General features: G+C 44.8%; 1 protein-coding gene across 1 annotated transcript in view; it reads left to right on the top strand.

The window, feature by feature from the left end:
* Positions 1-215: 215 nt before the first annotated feature.
* Positions 216-20,720, top strand: part of LARP1 (La ribonucleoprotein 1, translational regulator) — an 88,958-nt gene continuing 68,453 nt past the window's right edge. Inside the window, exon 1 of the mRNA XM_082725123.1 lies at positions 216-483. The gene's annotated coding sequence lies outside the window, so the exon portion shown is untranslated. The remainder of the gene's footprint in view (positions 484-20,720) is intronic.

The following is a 20,720-nucleotide window of genomic DNA, read 5'->3' as shown; positions in this document are numbered from 1 at the left end:
AGGAAGGGGGAGCCAGCTCATTGTCACTGTTTGTTTTCTCACCTGAGTCCCCCAGCCCTCCCCTAGCCTTGCTTCTCTCACCTGCTCAGGTAAAGAGGTAGGGGGAGCCTTGCTCAGCCAATGAACTGCAGTCATGCTCTTAAAGGCACCCAGCCACTGGCAGGAAAACCAGCCATGCCACCTGGAGAGCTCCCAGGTGGGGGCTGGAGGCAGCTGTGCCAGCTAGGTGTAATTAAGCCCTCCGTGGCCACGCCGTGACCCCAGGGCCTGGTCATCTGGTGGTGTCCTAGTGGGTGCTGTCTTCAGAGAGGCCACCTTCGCCTTTGCCCAGAGCTGTCCTTCCAGGAGGCTCCCTTGTCTAGCTGCCCTGGCAGACACCCAGGAAGGAAAGACAGCGTGGCCTTGGCAACTGCCCGCCAGGAAGGAGCCCACAGGTGTGAGGGAGAAGCCACTTCCCTGTCGTGACCCCCTGCAGCAACCCCGGTGAGTCCGGACAATCTGGGTTTCTTGATCCTCAGCCCAGCAGGGTTGGGGGTGTGGGGCGGGGGGAGATGTGTCTCTTGAGGGTCAGAAACCTTGGGTGCTGGTTTGGGCCCTGCTGTGTGACCTTGAGCAAATCACTCCAGCTTTCTGAGCCTCATGTTCTCCATCTGGGAGAATGAGAAGCTCAAATTTCCATGTCAGCTTTCTCCTTTTCTTATTTTCCCCTGTCACACCCCCTGTTTTGAAAGATTTTTGTGTTACATAATGTCATTAATTGGGACCCTATACTGGCCGATCTGTTTTCTGGGCAGCAGGAACGCACCGCGGTGATACCGCTGAGCTGATGTAAGTTAAACCAAAAGCAAAGAAATGCAGTGTTTTAGGCTGCCTGTGCGAGCTTATCTAGAGTCAATATTTGCTTTTCATTTGGCCTTTTGAAGTACGAGAAATACGGGGCGCCTGGGTGGCTCAGTGGGTTAAAGCCTCTGCCTTCGGCTCAGGTCATGGTCTCAGAGTCCTGGGATCGAGCCCCACATCGGGCTCTCTGCTCAGCGGGGAGCCTGCTTCCTCCTCTCTCTCTGCCTGCCTCTCTGCCCTTGTAATCTCTGCCTTTCAAATAAATAAATAAAATCTTTAAAAAAAAAAAAAAAGAAATACGAGAAATAGGGCAATTTTCAGGGAATGGGGAACTTAGGTGGGAGCCTCTAGATCTGGCTTGTATGGTTTATGAAGGAACCAGGCAGAAATACCGCCTTCATACCCCAGCCCAGTTTTGGTCTCTACAACACGTGGGATGTGTTCTTGAAAGAGGGCTCCTGTGGCCTGAAAATTTCCTATATGGGACTGGACTACTCCTAGGAGATCCCATAGTGGGTTCATCCCCCCTCTGCCTGAGGATGGACAATCCTGGATGGCAGAGCTGAGGTGTCCCTTAGTCCTCTGCTAGGGTTTGGCCAGTGGGGTGATGGAAACAGGTAGGTGTGAGCACAGTATCTAGAGTCCAGGAGCGGAAGGTGGACCCAGCTTGTGCTGGGAATCAGGACACAGGGCTAATCTGCATTGGCTGGCTTTGTAACCTCAGGCAAGTTACCTAACCTCTTTGAACCTCGGTTTTCCCAGCTGTAAAATGGGGATTGTAATCTTGGCAATGCTTGCCTACCAGGATTATTCTTAGGGCCAAATAAAATAGTGTATTTCATGGAAGCTCAGAGACCACAGATTTTTAAGTGCTTCCCAAACTCAAAGATTGAAAACAAAAACCCCACAGGCATGCATTTTAGAATTGACAAAATAGAGTAATGAATGTTTTATAAAATGTGACCTCCACGATAAAGAAGTATTCCAATTATGATGGGATTGTGGTTGCTTGTTAAGTTCTTTTGCTTTTTTACAATATCATTTATTGGGGCTTTTTTTGAAATACAGACTCATATAAACACAAAGCAGGGGGAAACAGCTCACTGAGTCATGGTATTTTTTAATGACTCCTGGAACTGAACCCCAGGCCGGAAACGTGGCCTTAATGCATGAGGTGGTGTGATATGTGGTTGGAACATGCACTTTGAAGTCAATCTTGAGTTCAAATACAGACCTTCAGACCTACCGGTAACCTTGGGTATAAGTCACTTTTCTCTGCCTCGATGTCTTCTAAATTCTAATATGAGGTGTGAGTGGAGGAATATCAAGAGTGTTGCTGGCTAAGAGGTAGCGATGTTGTTGTTAAGCTGAGGTTCAGCTTAGGACAAGGACTCAGAACAAACACATACTTGATCCATTAGAGAGTCCCACATCGGGAGGGCTCCTGATCCTTGGCATGTATTGGATAAACTGAGTCAGAGGAAGACATTCGTGTCTGTCTCCCCATCTGTGAAGTACAGCCCCTCATAGTCTGGCCATCATCTGGGGGTGGCAGGAGACTCCTGGAGACATGGATGGGCGGGTCTTTGGAACCAGTCCATTCCCCTGAGTCCGGGGGGCTGTTGTCGCTTCTTGCTTCAAGGGCCCAGACTAGGTTCCAAGGCCCTTCTATTCAGTCATTTGAGCTTCTTTGCCCTGTCCCTTCTCCCACAGCTCCCTGCTGAGCAAATCGGTCTCAGGGAATGCTGTTTCAAGGGTCAGGATGGTACCTCCCTTCCCAGCGAACCTGCAGGAGAATGAGAGGAGTAAGAGCTAGAATAGAAGTTTCCCACGAACAGGAAAGGCAGCCCCTTTTGCCCAGGCTCTGGGCAGATAGTGTGTGAGAGCCTATATGTGCGTGTGTACTGGTGCATATGAGCTAACAAAATTCAAGCTGAAAAATTCCAATGCTGTGAAGCACCCCAACAGGTCACGTTCGGCAACCCTCTGCACTGTATAGGCCTCTCTTCTAAACAACACTAGAGGTTGTGGCTACACTCCAGGGAAGCCTCCTAAACATCTTTCCTTGGTAACCACACTTGGCATCTCCAAATCCTCCCAAGGGTGTGTGCAGGGTATGTGTGAGCAGGTTTGAGGGCCTTGCGCATCTATGTTAGAGTTTCTTGGGCACTGAGCTCCAAGACCTTGCAGAAATAAGCTTGAGGTAGATGGGCTGTGGGGTTCATCCAATCACCATGAAGCCTAGAGGCACTTTGGTGGAGGAGCTACATTTCTTGAGCACCTATGGTGCTCATTTCTTCGATCAAGAAATGAGCACCATTTCTTGATCGAATGACTGGGCTAATTGTTTACAACTCATCACCTCCCTTAATCCATACTCAAGTCCATTTTAGTATTCCCATTTTACAGATGAAAGCTGTGGGGCCCAGAGAGGCTACAGATCTTGAGTAAGACTGCTCAGCTAACAAAATGCCAGAACTGTGACTCAGGTCTTTGTACTGCTGAATTCAGAGCCTGGGCTCTCACCTGCTCTCCCAGAAGTTGCAAATCAGGCCAAATTCTAAAGTCCCCGATCCAATCTGTTTGGTCTACTCAGTGTTTTGTTTTGTTTTGTTTTAACCTCTTAAAATTTAGACACCAACATTTGAGAATGGAGTTGTTTAATTAAAAAAAAAAAATCTCAATTCTGACTTCTCTTTAAAATCAGAAGAATGGGGCCCTCTAGGTCCACACCCTCCCATGCCAACTATCAACTTAAACTGATAATCAGCTGCTGCCTCTCAACAGAACCCATGACCTCTAATTTGACACAGTTCCCATCATTCCCTACTATCTACCCAGCACACTCTCTCTGCAGAGACCTGGGCCCTGGTCCTAACGCTTGAACTGGCTGTGACCTTAAGTAAGTTATAACACTTGTCTGGGCTTTAGCTGTAACCTAGGCTAGTGAACACTCGGAAATAACTTTCTAACTGGCTTTTTGTGCCGTTTGGGAGAGAAACCACGTATCTACAGCACAGCCACTCTTGACCACCTGGCTGTGCATGATGTCAGGCCCTGTAAATGACACTAGGAGTGGTGGGTGTTATTCACTCTTTGTCATCATCATTCTGCTGCACCACATGTCTGTTACTTCTTGTGACAGAAGACATCTGGGGACAGGTAGGGCCTGGTGGTACTGGTCCTGGCGTGATACCCATTCCCAACACTGCTCAGAGTTCGACTTCCATGTGCCTCTGCTCATCTGTTCTAGGAAGTCTGATTGAGATTTCAACATCCGAGTGTCCTCTTCTGACCCCATTTTTGCTCTAGAGTGTACAAGAGAAAATCTATAGCCCAGCTAAGAATGTTCTCTTTCCTGTCTCTCTCTCTCTCTCTCTCTCTCTCACACACACACACACACGTGTCTGAGTGAGAAATAGCCATGCTTGAGAGGTCTGCACTTCTAGCTACTGTCTGACTTGAGTTCCTGGAATCAGGTCTTTAGAGACATGGACAGACTAGTCCAGATGGAAATGTGTAGATGATCTGGTCCAGCAATACCAGATATGATACATTTGCTAATTCCAATCAACTGGTAGAGTGTTAAGATGGCTTCTGAAGCTGCCTGTGAACATGGAATGATCGTGTGCTGAGATCTCTCAGCAAGGTCTACTGTGGGCATGGTAAGGGCTCGTAACCGTACTTAGGAAGGCAATTACACCACCCCGAAAACTGCCTGGGTGAGGGAGGTGACTTGCCCAAAATCACTCAGCAAGGCAAGGAAGGGTCCCATCTGGAAACAGGTCTCTCTTCACCTCGAGGCCACTGTTGCTTCTGCTATATTAGCTCAGAGAAGACAATTGAGACTGGGCAGGGAAATGAGAAACAGGACTTGGACCTATGAGTCCTGGCTCCCTCGGAAGTCTGACTGGGGTCAGGGCTGAGGAATTCAGTTCCGTCCCACTAGACTGAGCCCTGCCATCCTGGCCCGTTGGCTTCTGCTCCACTTCTCAGAGTCCCTTTGCTCCTGCCCCACTTTCCTGTCTCATTTTCCTCGGTCTCAGAGTGTGCACGTTGGAGCATGGGGCCTCCGGGGACCCTGGGTCCTACATGCCCTCTTTTGGCAGAGCCTTCAACAGTTCCCAGCCCCCTCCATTCTGGAAGAGAAGTTCTAGAACAGGGGCTCGTAACCTCCTGATGCCCTGGACTCCTCTGGCAGTCTGTGAAGCCAGAAGGACCCCTTTCCAGACCATTTTTAAATGCACAAAAGAAAATATATAGGCATCAAGAAAAATTTTTAATTGTATGCATAATATGTACTTCTTTATTAATAACTTTAAAATGAGATTTGGCAGCAGATATAATAACTATTGTCATTTTCGAGTAATGAGCATAAATGATGTTTTGAAAGATCTATGACAACTATAATACAAAATATCTGATACAAAAATATCTGATTTCTCTTAGTGACAGAGTCACAGGAACGGTCTCTATTAGTGTGGTCACTGCTGACATTTACAATGGAACAAAGTATTTAACTTGAGTTAGAGGTCAGTGAAATAAAGATGGAATGTTTTCCTTCCAAGTTCGGAGAATTCTATTTGTGGATCCAGGTGGAGAATCCCTCACTCTAGGATGCTGAAGTAGGAGCCTCCAGCCCATGGTTTACAAACTGTGGGCCGTGGAACCCTGGGGATTCTGATAGTGTCACGGAGGCTACCAGATGGTCGGGGCAGTCAGGACAACCAGCCAACCAAATAGCCACCTCTGCCTCAGCCTGAGAAGGTTCTTTTTTATTTGAGTTCAGGTTAGTGATCCGTAAGATTCCTTCATTTAAAAAAAAAGGGGGGGGTCACCTGTTTATGTCTGAATGTCAAGAACCTTCATTTGGCCCCACCCACCTCTTCATACGATAAAGAGCAAAGCCTGAGCAGGGGCGTGAAGGTGCTGGAAGAACACTGACCTTTGGCAGCAGGCTTGGGGCTGTGGAGTGCAGGGGAGGCAGTGGGAAGCAGCTGGGCAAGGGCAAATTTCCCACCACCTCTGCCTGCCGTCAGTTCAGAGAAGCCATTTTTGTGGTCAAACATGGGGCCAAGAGTCAGGAGACCTGAATTTGACGTTCTAATTGTGCCCCTACCTTACATTTCTCATTACCAAAACAGACAAGTGTTGGGAGGGCCAAATGAGAAAACATTTCCTTAAGAAAATGTCATAAAGTGCTATTGAAGGGATTTTAATGTGTCTGTCTCTAAGTCTGAGACCGTTTTCTCTACTCTTCCTTAAGGTCTTGTTCCCCATACTGACAGAGCAGATTGTGCCTATGACTCATGGCAGTGTAGCATGTAATGTGTAACTGCCATGTAACATGTAACTGCCATGTAACATGTAACTGATTTGTGGTTGAACCACAGATCAGGAGTCACCCAGTCTGCCAGCTGTTCCTCCCCTTTGCTGGCGCTACTGCCATGTCATAGTCTCTGGCCTGCATTCTCAGACAGCCCCCCATCTCTCTCTCTCTCTCTGCCCCCACTTCTGCCCCCAAGCACTTAGTAACTGTGTCCATGACCTTCTTCTGCTTCAAGGCCCTTGGTGTCTCTTCCCTGAAGACCAGGCCAACTCCAGCCTCCAGAGAGTCATAGCCCAGGTTCTTCAGGATCTACCTCCAGCCTCCCCCCATTCCCCCAGCACCCCTCCTTCCTCTTGCTGGGAGGCTGTTATGCTCCTGCCGCTGGAGTCTTCTCTGCCTTTTCCATCTGATTCTCCCAAAGCCTGGGAGCTGTGGGAAGAAGAGAAGGTCCAGGAAACTAGGAGTGTTTCTCTCCCAGAGGCTGATTGGGAGGGCGGGAAGAAGCTGAACATGCACAGGGCTCAGGGGAGTTCTGTTGATGGGGGCCGGGGATAGGTGTGGCTCTGCCCTCTGTCAGGACCAGGCAGGGGTTAATTTCAGAGACCAGCCAGTAACGTGCTGGAAGAGCTGCAAGCACCAGCACAGTCAGAGAGAGTCTACTATTTGCTACACTTATCTGAACCAAAGGCAGGAACCAGGTTACCAGGAAAAGAATACTGCTGAGTGATGGGGAATTCACAGAATACCTGACTCATAGAATGTCAGAGCCAAAAGGGACCAGGTAGATCTTTCCTCTAGTCTAATTCTTTTCTGCTCCAGACGGAAAAGTAAGGCCCAGAGAAGGGTAATGGCTTGTCCAAAGTCACATGAGTTTGAGGCAGAGCCGGGACTGGAGCTGACATCTGATTTTCTTCCCAATCTTTATGTTCTGGGCTCTGGCCTCTGGACTCCTACTAGAAGACTGAGTAACTGATCCAGGACTGATTTACCAACAATGGGTTAATGTGTCACTTTTGGGCACTGCAGTGTTGGCTCTTATGTGGGGTTGTCAACTTCTTAGTGCCGAGGGCCCCAGACAGGTTATAATTATACTGAAATATAGAGCCCTCAGGTCTCGAGTGGCGAGGTGGAGCCTAGGCAGCCAAAGCCCCCAAATCTGATGAGATAGTCACCTGCAGACCTCTGATAGCCTCATTAGCATAGCCTAGGTGGTATCCAAATGTTATCATGTACTGCAATAGGGAAAGTTGAAAAATAATGCCTTAACCCTAGAGTAGGAGAAATTTTAGGGGTGCTGTGGGCAAAGGTGGGGAAAAGGAGAATCTGAAGACACAGGTTCTATCCTGGCAGTACAGAGTGGAGTAAAGCATGGTTTCTTCCCCTTTAAAAATATAACATAAATGTTAGATGAGCAAGGGTTCTATATTTCCAATAATTCTGTAGTTCCAATAATTACAAATAATTCTGTATTTCCAATATCTTATTAAAGACCAATCCTTACACTGAGAATTGTTAAATGAGCTGCACAAAATAAGTGTGTGTGTGTGTGTGTGTGTGTGTGTGTATTAGCATTAGAGAGCTACCAAAGCAACAAGGACCTGAGGGTTCAAGATTCCAGAGAGAGAAATGCAGAGAGGTATAGTCCATATTCAGGGGCCACTTTGCCCTTCAAGGCATATGCTGTTTCTCAAGAGATGACTAAGAAGCTAAGCAGAAGCTGAACATCTGAAGGCATTGTAAAGCTAAGATATAAAAAGTGGATTTCAGTGTCCACCAAGTAGGAGTGTCCCTAGTAAACACCAAGGCTTTCAAATGGAACCCCTGAAGGATTCTACCCTAGGATAAGAGACAAATCAGAAATAGACCAACCCCACAAAACTGGAGACAAGCATATAATCAATTCAGTCCCTTACACGACTTCTAAGACTCTTGCTTGCCAAAAAGTAAAAATTTCTCTGAAGGAAGATAAAATTTTCCTATAATATTTTTCACATATAATATCTAGCATTCAATAAAAATTTTTCAAAAAATATTAGTAGGCAAACCACATGGCCAAAAACCAGAAGAAAAAATAGACAATAGAAATAGGTCAACAGAAGATCCAGATACTGGCATTATAAGATATGGACCCTTTTTTTTTTTTTTTTTAAGATGTGAACTTTAAAATGTGATTTATGTAATCAAGAAATTAATTGACAGTATGGAGAATTTCATCAGAGAACTGGAATCTACCAAGGAAGAGTCAAATAAAATTTGATCAAGTGAAAATTCTAAGCCTGAAATACAACTGAAATTAAGAAGTCACTAGATGGATATAACAGTACAGTATCTTAAGCATAGCTGAAGATCAACTTAGTGAACTGAAAGAGGTCAGTAGAAAGTACCCAGACTACAGCACATATAATAAAGAAGAGAGTCGTATGGAACGTGGTGAAAATGTCTAATTATGTATGATTGAAGTCCCAAGGGAGAGTGGGAACAAAGCAGGTACGGGATAGAAAAAAGGAAAAGGAGGGAAGGGAGAAGAGAAGGGAAGAGAGACTCAGAGAAATGAAGTGATACTGGAGGCAATATTTTATGATAGTAATTTTCCAAACCTGATGAAAGACATCAAGCCACAGATTTAAGAATCACTTTAAACCGCACACAGAATAAATAAAGAGAAAACTAAACTAGGGTCTATTATGGTATAACTGCTGAAAACCAAAGATAAGGGGAAATCTTGAAGGCAGCAATAATGAAACTGATAGGTTCTTACCAGAAATAATAAAAGCCAGAAGGCAATGGAACAGCATCTTCAAAAGTGGTGAATGAGAACAGATACTCTGTGAGCATAGGTTAATGGTTCTCACGTTTTATTATGGGTATGAATCACCTGGGCTGGAGTGGGAGGAGAGAAGGAGTGTTAAAATTTTAGACTCCCAAATCCTACCCCAGATGTTTGGATTTAGAGGTTCTAGAGCAGAGTCAAGGAATAGACTTTCAAAGAGTGTTCTGCTGTCTCTAATGCTGTTGGACTGTGGTAGACTGATTGCAATGATGGCTGCAACATTCCCACCATTCCTGTGCCCGTGCACATTTGCAATGTGACTTTGCCATTTTTCTAATCAAGAGATAGGATCTATTTTTTCTCCTTTTAAATCTGGACTTGCTCTGTGGCTTATTTTGACTGATAGATATCACTTAACCTGATGTTATGGGACTTATGAGTTTTGGCCTCAAGAAGCCTTACATATTCAGCATTCACCTTTTGGGATACAGCTGCCATGGTAAAAAAAATCAATCAATCAATCAATCAATCAAGACTATTATGCTGGAGACATTTGGAGAAAAAGGCACAGTCAATAGCCAGACAGATAAGTGAGGCATGGGTCCAACCAGGAGAGAGAAACTGTGTAGTATGTCAAACAGGAAAAGTTTAAAGAATTGTTCATTGTAAAGGAGGTTGATGTAACAAGGGACTGACTAACAAGAAGTAAAGAGAATTCTAAAGAATTCAAGAACAGCAAATACAAGGGGCAGCTAGTATCTCTAGAGGTACGTAGAACACCCAAAGAAGAGCTTCCCCTGCCGCCCCCAGGGCTGAGATCCAGCTCTTATCACAGAGGATGTGACTGTGGCCTCTAAATGGCAGAGAGGTCCCTGTGGTACCATGCCAGGCGATCCCCTGGAAGTTGCTGGAATTGTGTCCTCTCATGTTCCAGGAAAGCCATTCATAGGGAAGTATCTCTCCAGAGACCTTGCTACAAAATCACTGAAGAGAGATTCCTGGGGAAGCTGTTGGCTGCCAGATGCTGCTGGTCCCTGTCCCCTGCCAGAGCCTGATGCTGGAGAAGCTACACACTGCAGGAGCTAGGCATGGGGACCCACAAACACCCCAGGAGGCTGATGAGATGGCACATGAAAACCAGGAAGCAAAACGCTTTCTTACTTAAATGTCTCCCCAGCTCCCTCTACTGATAAGAGGGAGGCATCCTGCTAGCTGCCAAAGAAAACAAATTTAGAAAGGGCCCAGATTAATTTTCCTGGAGCAGGCAAAAAGGGTAAACAGCACAGGCTGTCTTGGGCTAGCTAGCCCCAGTTTATCTGACTACAGTCGTTTGAGTGACCTTAGAGGAGACAGCACTGTCTGGCTAAGCCCAGCCCATACTGTCAACTTTAAGAATTCTGAGCAAATAAATGTCATTGTTTTTAAGTCCTAAGTTTTAGGGTCTTCTGTTTACGGCAAAATGTTGTAATACCAATGTTGCAAGCAAGCTGGACTGCTTCTTGCAATCTTGCACTCTTGCAACTTTCTCTGTGCTATTTACTCTGCCTGAAGTGATATCCTTGGCCTTCTTTACCTGATGGATGTATTTACCTGGGCTTGCTCTAATTAGTTGGTGTTTTAATTGACTTGTAGAACATATGTAGAAAAGCACATAACCAGAAATGTATAGCGTGATACATTTCACCAAGTGTTTATATGGTCTTACCTACAGTCAGATACCTACCCCCACGGTCCCTTCCAGTCACTAACCATGCCCCCAAATGTAAACAGTGTCCTGACATCTGTTTTTAATTTATATTCAATTAGGCCACTTATAGTACTTCATTAGTTTCAGATGCAATGTCCAATTACTATTAGTTGCGTGTAACACCCAGGGCTCGTCACATTGGGTTGTTCTGACATCTTACAATCTGACATCTGATGTCTTAACCATATCATGGTTACTTTTGCCTGGTTTTGCACTTTATATCACCAGATTGTAAGGTATGTTCTTTTTTGTGCCTGGCTTCTTTTGCTCAATGATATATCTGTGAGATGCATCTGTGTTGCTAGGTGTAGCTATCGTTTATTTTCATCACTGTATACTTTTTGATTAGGGAAGTATAGCACAATTTATATATCTATGCTATTGATGGATATTCAGGTTGTTTCCAATTTGGGGCTGTTTTGAAAAGTGCTGCTTCCATATGCCTTTGGGTGAACATAGGTATGTACATATTTGGTTATTCTTAGAATTAACATTGGTTATTCTTAGAATTAATGGGTTATGGAGCACTCTCATAGTATATTAAAAGTTTAAAATCAAGGAGTACCAAGGTGACTCAGTCAGTTAAGCATCTGACTCATGATCTCATCTCACATCTTAATCTCAGGGTTGTGGGTTCAAAGCTCCATATTGGGCTCCATGCTCCACTAAAACAAACAAACAAACAAACAAACAAAACTTTATAAAAATCAAAATATGAAATGACACACATAGATTAACAACCATGAGAAAGGAGGGGGAAAAACCCAAATATCTATGCATGGAATAAAAAGATACTAGAAGAGAAAAATAAAACAAAATGTTGACATACCTTATGGATGAAGGAACTAGAAATGATTTTACCTCTCAATAGTCTGTCTTTTCAAATAATTGTGAAATGACCATGTATTATTTTTATAGTTGAAGAATAATTTAGGCCATTTGATCTCCAAAGTCTTACTCAAATGCCATCTCCTTCCAAGTAGCCTCACCATGGCCAGATCACTGTAGCCGGCCACTGTCTTACTTCATTTTTGTAGTCTGGAGCAAAAACACCTTGCACCTAGAGAAGGTGCTCTCAAAATATCTGACCCTTTGCCTACAGTCATAGAAATTTCAGCAACAGCTCACATTTCTCAATAGAGCACCCAGATTTCCAGTAAGAGAGGCAAGGATATGAATCCAGACGACAGTCTCCATTTTCAACTTGAAAACACCCAACACAAAATTTAAAGGGATAGGTTGCCTGCCTTGGCAAATCACTGGTAGGGGCATTCTAAACAGCTCAGCCAGGAAAGAGGAATCTAGTGCAAAACATATGATCTACCAAGTATATTCTGAACAGAGCAAAAAAGCAGGGGTGGAGATTAAGAAAAAAGCAAAAGTTTGGAAACGGGGGCACCTAAGTGGCTCAGTTTGTTAAGCATCTGCCTTCGGCTCTGGTCATGATCCCAGAGTCCTGGAATTGAGCCCCACATCAGGCTTCCTGCTCTGTGAGAGCCTGCTTCCCCTTCTCCCTGCCACTTCCCCTGCTTGTACACTCTGTGTGTGAAATAAATAAATACTAAAAAAAAAAAAAAAAAAGAATTTGGAAACCTCAGCTTTATATTACCAGCAGTGTAACTTTGAGCAAGTTAATTTACCTCTCTGAACTCCAGTCCCCTCTCTGTCACATGGGAAGGATGGGAATGGACCAATTTCCAGGACGGCAAATAGGATTTGAGTCTGATTAGGTGGGGGTAGCTGCTGAGACTGCTATGTTGAGAAAGATTCTGAGATTAAGTCCAGGCTTAGTGAGAAAGAGTGCTGTGATTGATTAAATTCCATCATAAGCAGGGAATCTGAAATTGATTTTATGTTTATTACATATTTATTTGTCTTTTTTAAATAAACTGCTTATCAAGATCCTTTCCAGCCTTAAGTTCAACTCTTCCGAGTTTAGATCTATTTAGGTGTCTAGTGGTATCATATTCATCCCACAGGGAATTCTCCTAATTACAAAGGCAAAGGAATTTTAGTTATCTTCTAAAACTCTAAAACTATAGTCTTTAGGGTGCCTGGATGGCTCAGTCAGTTAAGCATCTGACTGTTGATTTGGGCTCAGGTCATGATCTCAGGGTAGTGAGATTGAGCCCCATGTCGGGGTGGAGCCATTTTAAGATGCTTTCTCTCCTGGGGGTGCCTGGGTGGCTCAGTGGGTTAAGCTTCTGCCTTCAGTTCAAGTCATGATCAGGTCATGATCTCAGGGACCATTGGGCTCTCTGCTCAGCGGGAAGACTGCTTCCTCCTCTCTCTCTGCCTGTCTCTCTGCCTACTTGTGATCTTTCTCTCTGTTAAATAAATAAATAAATAAATAAAATCTTAAAAAAAAACACAAAAAAACATTCTCTCTCTCCCTCTCCTTTTCCCCTCCCCCCCCACTCTCCATCTAAAAAAATTAAAATGAATAAAAAATAAAACTATAAATTTTGTCTCCAACAATGTATGTGATATATATTTAAACAACCTGACTCTCAGAGATCCTTAGAGATGAAAATGTTTGAATACAAAGTGTTAATTACATAATCATAATCATTCTTTTGAAATCATATTATTACAGTGACCATCTTTGACAGCCTTTCTTTCCTGTCTGCCCATTGGCTTCCCCTCAGGTTGAAGTTGGTCCTGGGAGGTGGGTGTGTGTCCTGCTTGGTTGTAGTGGGTAGTAGAGTTAATATCTACACGAATAAGCTAAGTGTCCAGGATACAGTCCCACAAGCCCAAACCACTCAGAGTCCCTAGGATTGGCTCATTCATTTGCTGTTTGTGGACCTATCTGGAATGTAACGTGGCTTGAGATTTCTGGAGAGAGGTTGACCTTTGCCTTATCTGAGAAACAAACATCCTACGACCACCAGGAGAGTGGTAGGAGAGCTTTGGGATCAGACTGCTGTGAATGTCAACACAGCCTTGACATTTGTAAATGAGTTTGTACCAGCTACTTAACCTCTGTTTCCTCCTCTGCAGAATGGGTTTATAGTGGTACCTACTTTGAAGGGTGATTGTCTGAGATAATTCATGAGAAGCCCAAATGTTGAGCACAGATTAAGTTTGCCCTACATAGGAAATTTTACTGTTGCTATTGTTTTCTTAAAATTATTAGCAGTGATTTCTAATTATATACACAATAAAACCTCAGGAATGTGAGTTTTGCTTATGAAAATTTTGTGGACGTAAAGACAAGGGCCAGAATGGGATCAGGTTTTTGCTGTTGTTTCAGTAAGGAACAAAGTGCTTCCCTAAAAAAGTTAGAAAAAGGGCGCCTGGGTGGCTCAGTTGGTTGAGTTACTGCCTTTGGCTCAGGTCATGATCCTGGAGTTCTGGGATAGAGTCCCATGTCGGGCTCCCTGCTCCATGGAGAGTCTGCTTTTCTCTCTGACCCTCCCCCATCTCATGGTCTCTCTCTCTCTCTCTCTCATTCTGTCTCTCTCTCAAATAAATAAATAAAAATATTTTTTTAAAAAAAAGCTAGAAAATACAGATGGTAAAAAGAACAAAATCAGTACTCAGAAGTAGCCATTGTTAATCATTTGGTGTATATTTGAATAATGAATATGTATTAGAATAAAAAGGGACATTTGACAAAAATAGGATCATACTGAACAGGCTATTTTATAACCAGCAGTTTTTCAGTGAGTAAAAGGAGGTCTACAGGCAAATGTATTGGTTTCTTTTTTTTTTTTTTTTTTTAAGATTTTATTTATTTATTTGTCAGAGAGAGAGCGAACGAGAGGGAGCATAGGCAGACAGAATGGCAGGCAGAGTCAGAGGGAGAAGCAGGCTCCCTGCGGAGCAAGGAGCCCGATGTGGGACTCGATCCCAGGACGCTGGGATCATGACCTGAGCCGAATGCAGCTGCTTAACCAACTGAGCCACCCAGGCGTCCCTGTATTGGTTTCTTATTTATTTGTTGTAATAAAAGACATCTGATATAAAATTTACCATTTTAAAGTGTGTGGTTCAGTAGTGTTATATATGTTTACATTGTTGTAAAACAGATCTCCAGAGCTTTCCCATCTTGCAAATATGAAACCCTATATCCATGAAACAGCTCCTCCTCCCCGTTTCCCCAGTCCCTGGAACCCACCATTCTACTTTCTATTTCTATGAATTTGACTGCTTTATTTTTTTTTTTTTCCAGTGTAAGTTCTGTGCCCAACATGGAGTCAAGAGTCTCATAGTCCACTGACTGAGCCAGTTAGGCGCCCCTGAATTTGACTGTTAGATACCTCATATAAGTGCAATCATACCTATCTGTTGTTTTGTAACTGGCTTACATTCAGTAGAGAATCCTCAAGGTTCATTTATGTGGCAGAATTTCCTTCCTTTCTCAGGCTGAATAATATTCTTTTTATACGTAAACACCACATTTGTGTGTCCATTCATCCATTGCTAGACACATAGATTGTTTCCACCTCGTGGCTATTTTGAATATGGCCACTATGGACATGGGTATACAAATATCTCTTCGAGTCCCTGCTTTCAATTCCTTTGGATAAATACCCAGACATGGGGTTTCTGGGTCATATAGGAACTCCATTTTTAGTTTTGTTTTTAAAGATTTTATTTATTTACTTGTCAGGGAGAGAGAGAGGAAAAACAAAACAAAACTAGTGGGGGGAGGGGCAGGCAGAGGGAGAAAGATGCTCCCCACTGAGGGGGGAACCCTATCCCAGGACTCTGGGATCATGACCTGAGCCAAAGGCAGACACTTAACCGACTGAGCCACCCAAGCATCCCATCTGTTTTTAATTTTTTGAGAAAGCTACATACTGGTTTCCATAGCAATCGCACCATTTTGCATTCCTACCAGCAGGGCACAAGGGCTCCGATTTTTCCAAGTCCTCACCAACACTTGTCCATCCATCCTTCCTTTCTTCTTTGATAATAGCTTTCCAAAGGGGTATGAGGTGAAAAATGTATCATTTTAATACAGCCCTAGGAAAAATGTTTCAAGTCCTAAACCTTTTTGACACTGAGCAGCCCGGAAATCCTCCTTTTTATACATAAACAACTAACAAACTGTTCTGAAGCGTATCAGATCTAATCTCATTAAACACACCCTGCTTTGTGGATTAACCACCTCCATCTCCATCCCTCCACATTTGGGGGTGTTTAGTTGTTAAAAGATAGTTACTCATTGTGCAATAGTGCAGCAGGTCAACCTAGGCAACTTGCTTTCTCCTCAAAAACTCGGCTCCCTCCAAAGCCTCTCTTTGATGTCCTCCAGCTATTTATCTCCTTCTCCTCCACTGGTTCCCACCACAGCCCTCCCTTCTTGAATGAGAGGTTCTCCATCGTGTCAGCTTTTTCCAGCCCTCCTCCAACCTCTTACCCTCAGCCCTGCCCCTCAGAGGCCCGGAAATTCTCCTGACTTAACTCACATTCTGGGTCCCAGGAACCCTCAGATCCTGGTCCCCAGCTTCAGGCCCTCTGTTAACTTGCTCCAGCATCTGCTCAGGAAGGTCGTGTGTGTGTGTGTGTGTGTGTGTGTGTGTGTGTGTGTGTTGTAGTACCAAAAGCTACCATTCCCTTAGCAGTCTTGGTTCCCACTTGTGCCTTTCACCACCCCACATAGCCTCCTTTTGTAGAGATACATTCTTTCCCCCTGCGTGGCAGCAGGTATCCAATGCAGACCTTCTGAAGAAGCAGCAGGCTGTTACAATGCTTGCAGAAACACCGGCTGAGAGACCCTACTGGCTCAGTGTGTTCCCTTCCGAAGGGCTTAATTTTGCCTTAACACTGGCCTTAGACACTGATTCCCTCATGAAAAAGAACTCTGCCACACCATTTTATCACTTTAAAAAACTGAGTACGGGCACCTGGGTGGCTCAGTGGGTTAAGCCGCTGCCTTCGGCTCAGGTCATGATCCCAGGGTCCTGGGATCGAGGCCCGCATCGGGCACTCTGCTCAGCAGGGAGCCTGCTTCCCTCTCTCTCTCTCTCTCTGCCTGCCTCTCCATCTACTTGTGATTTCTCTCTGTCAAGTAAATAAATAAAATCTTTAAAAAAAAAAAAAACTGAGTAAAATTTAACCCCAGTACTGCTTAGGTTTTAAGTGACAGTTCGATGAGAGTTTTGGGTTGTGTTTTTTTGTTTTTGTTTTTGTTTTTTAAGATTTTATTTCTGAGTAATCCCTACACCCAAAGCAGGTCCTAAACCCAGAACTCCAAGATTAGGAGTCACACGTTCCACCTACAATGCCAGCTAAGCACCCCCAGTTCAAGGAGTTTTGACAAATGTTAGCCCCCACGAATTACAGGATTTTGATACACAATTAGCTAATTTAGAGAAATCACAAGATTCCATAGAACTGTTGGAAAGAGTATGGGGTTTGGAGTCAGGAGACCTGGCTACCTGGTCAAGCCTCTGCTGTAAACAAGCTATGTAACTTCGGGTGAGTGCCTTCCCCTCTCTGAGCCTCTGTCTCTGATTTGTACAGCAAGACACATTCTGGGGACCTCTTCTTGCTGTAACCCCACATGACATGACAGGTGTTGACCAGAAGTCACCCCAGGCTTCCTGAAATTATGCAGAGCTCCTGTGTCCTGCCAACATTTACAAAGTGAGTGCACCCAATCTAGATCCTTCCCATCGGATTCCCAAACAAGAGAAACATAAGATATAATTATGACAATAAACAAAGATGTCAGAAATCAGTCAAACCAAGCCCTGTGTCCTGTAGGAATGTACCAAGTGCTTATAAACAAATCCTTCTCAAATTTGTTTGCTCCAGTGCATTAATGAAAGAAGATTCTGAAGGGATTAGCTTCAAATTCACAGCAAGTATCAAACACACACTGTTTGCCAAATAGGTTGAGTTTAGCTATTTTGCTGTGTGGGAGCTAATGGGCCTGGTTAAAAGAGGACAGGACTCTCCAACAAAATAAGACAAATCCCTCACATCCATGGACCATTTTTGCACTTTCCAAAGCTTCTTGTTTATTTCTCATTTGATCTACATCAGTTCTATGACAGGAAGCAGGACAGAGATTATTCTCTTTCCTTTCTTCAGGTGAAGTCCTGAAGCCTGGAATGGTAAAGTCAATTCTCATAATCCCAAGTGAGCCCACCGCTCTGGATTCCCAGCCCTATATCTTTGGGCTGGCCCCTGCTGTCTCTCTTTGCAAACAAATCCACCAGCCCCAAGAACAGAGTCGAAGGAGATCTAAAAACGATAATAACAAGGAGAACACTCCTAGGTAGCAGTTAACAGAAACAGACATTTATTGCCTTCGCACTGAGTATTAATGCTTATAGTATCCCCAACAGCCCAACAAGGGTTCTCCCTACTTTGCAGAAGACGAATGGAAGCACAGAGACGGTTCATGGCTTGCCCAAGCTCACACAGCAAGTAGTTCCAGAACTGGGATTCTGCCCAGGCCAGTTAGAGCCCAGACTGTTTGCCTCTATACTCCACTGCCTCGTGTTCCATCATGCTGCTGAAAGGGCTTCCTAAATCTTCACTGGTGAGATGAGGGGCCCTGAGAGTTAATGAGTCCTCTCTTTCCAAGCACTTCAAGGGGAATTCAGGTGATTATGCTCACTACTGAGCAAGGGTTAGAGGGCAGTTACGTTTAAGACAGATGGTCAGGCCAAGTGTCCTGGAGGGTCCTTTCTAACCAGAGTTTACAGGATTTGTTGAACACTCCCAAAGAGCCCAGTCTTTCCTATCGGGACACTGACAAGTCTTCTTGGCCTTTGAACTTCCAGACTGAACATCGTCTCCCAGGTGGCTGTGTAGGGTTCATGCTGGAAATCTTATAGCATGGTTCCCAGCCCAGGGACAGGGGAGGAGGGACAGCAGAACACAAAATTACAGGGTGTCTGCCACCTGATTAAATCAGCGTGCTGTGTGCAGTGCTGTGGCAACAGAACATACCAGGCTCACTCCTGGGCCCGGAGCCCAGGTATTAGTCATAGAGCCACAGTCCGAGCTGCCGAGGCGCTCAGCAGCACCTCATTCAAACACCGCTTTTTACACGTGGCCCAGAGAGGGGAAGTCACTTGCCAGAGGCCACACAGCATTCATTCAACCAAATATTAAGTGCCTACTGTGTGAAGCACTCTACTTGGGACTGGGAATGAAGGGTGAACAAAATAGCCACAAGCTCCAGGCCCACGGAGTTTATACATTATTGGAGAAAAGGGCAAAAGAAGATAAGCCCATAAAGTCAGAGATTGTGATCTGTGGTATGGAGAACACGGAGTACTTCAGCCAAGGCGATCAAGGGAGGTCTCTCTGAGAAGGGGGGCAGCGTAAGCTGAGGCTGGAACACGGGAAGTTTACGTGTGGCCTTTGTGTGTGTGTGTGTGCTGGGGGCCATGTGTTCTGGGCTGTGGGAACTGGGCCCTAGAGCCCCCAGACTGAGAAGAACTCCGTGTGCTTGAGAAGTTGGCGCAGGGCAAGGGCAGGGAACAGGAGCAGAGACAGGGAGTCAGAGGTGGATGGAGTCGGGAGCACATGGGGTCTTGCGGGCTAAGGTGACAGGTCTGGAGTTCATTCCTGTTGTGATACGGAGTCGCTGGAGGGTCTTTTTTTTTTTTTTTTAAGATTTTTTAAATTTATTTGACAGACAGAGATCACAAATAGGCAGAGAGGCAGGCAGAGAGAGAGGAAGGGAAGCAGGCTCCCTGCCGAGGAAAGAGCCCAATGCGGAGCTCAATCCCAGGACCCTGAGATCAGGCAGAGGCTTTAACCCACTGAGCCACCCAGGTGCCCCTGGAGGGTCTTTTGCAGAAGAATGGCAGGCATGCCCTAACATTTCCTGCTTTTCTTGGTTGAGGGGCCCCCTAGAACTCCTGTCACCCTGGAGGCTTGCAGAAAACACATCAGGCAGTGCTACTCATACAAAATGAGCTTGGCTATTCCTCGTCTTTATCTGGCGATCTCTGTGCACTTTAGCCACGTTAAGTAATTAGGCCACTCACATTATTTGAGGTTTTCTCTTCGTGCCATGTGTTGCAAATCTAGAAACTCAAGTGCTGGGGGACCTTGTGGGAATTGGAAAACCTCTCTGATCCAGTGATGGTTGCTGGGACATGTAGTCAGGCAGCTTCATCACCTTGCCGTGGGCTTTTCCCATCTCATTCCTGTGACCAGCACTCATGCTCTTCATCAGAGAGGTATGAAATGTGAGAGACTGGGGCACCAGGCGGCTTGGTCGGTTAAGCATCTGCCTTTGGCTTGGTCATGATCTCAGGGCCCTGGGATTCAGCCCCACGTAGGGCTTCCTGCTCAGAGGGGAGTCTGCTTCTCCTTCTGCCGCTCTCCATGCTATTCTCTCTCTTTCTTCAGATAAATGAATAAAATCTTTTAAAACAATTTTTATTTATTTGACAGAGATCACAAGTAGGCAGAGAGGCAGGCGGAGACAGAGGGGTAAATAGGCCCCCCGCCGAGCAGAGATTCCCAATGCGGGGCTCGATCCCAGGACCCTGAGATCATGACCTGAGCCGAAGGCAGAGGCTTTAAACCACTGAGCCCCCCGGTCGCCCCAAATAAATAAAATCTTTTTAAAAAAAATGTTGGAAACTGCTATCAAGACTGCTAGAATACGAAGAAACTTCCACGGCATTCAGACTTTTTTTTTTTAATGGAAAACTAAAGTACAGAGAAGAAAAGAGACTTTTCTAGGTTCCATAGAACCTAGAAGTAGAAACAGAGCCAGAGCTGAGAGGCAGACCTCTTCCTACACCTCTTTGTCTGACACCACCCCAGCAGAAAGGGAGTCAGTGTTTCTCAAAGGGGGTTCCACAAATACCCAGCTCTGATTTGCTTGTATTACACGAGTTTGAGGAATATGCTCTTTCTGAGAGATTCACCATGAATGGTAAAAGCCCCGATCTATCCCATAGCAAAACATTTATTTAACATTGCTTTTTTTTTTTTTTTTAAAGATTTTATTTATTTATTTGACAGAGAGAGAGACAGCGAGAGAGGGAACACAAGCAGGGGGAGTGGTAGAGGGAGAGGGAGAAGCAGGCTTTCCGATGAGC

Source organism: Mustela nivalis (genome assembly GCF_964662115.1).
Source record: "Mustela nivalis genome assembly, chromosome: 3".
NCBI classification, from domain to species: Eukaryota; Metazoa; Chordata; class Mammalia; order Carnivora; family Mustelidae; genus Mustela; species Mustela nivalis.
This window is presented reverse-complemented; position numbering and strand designations above follow the sequence as displayed.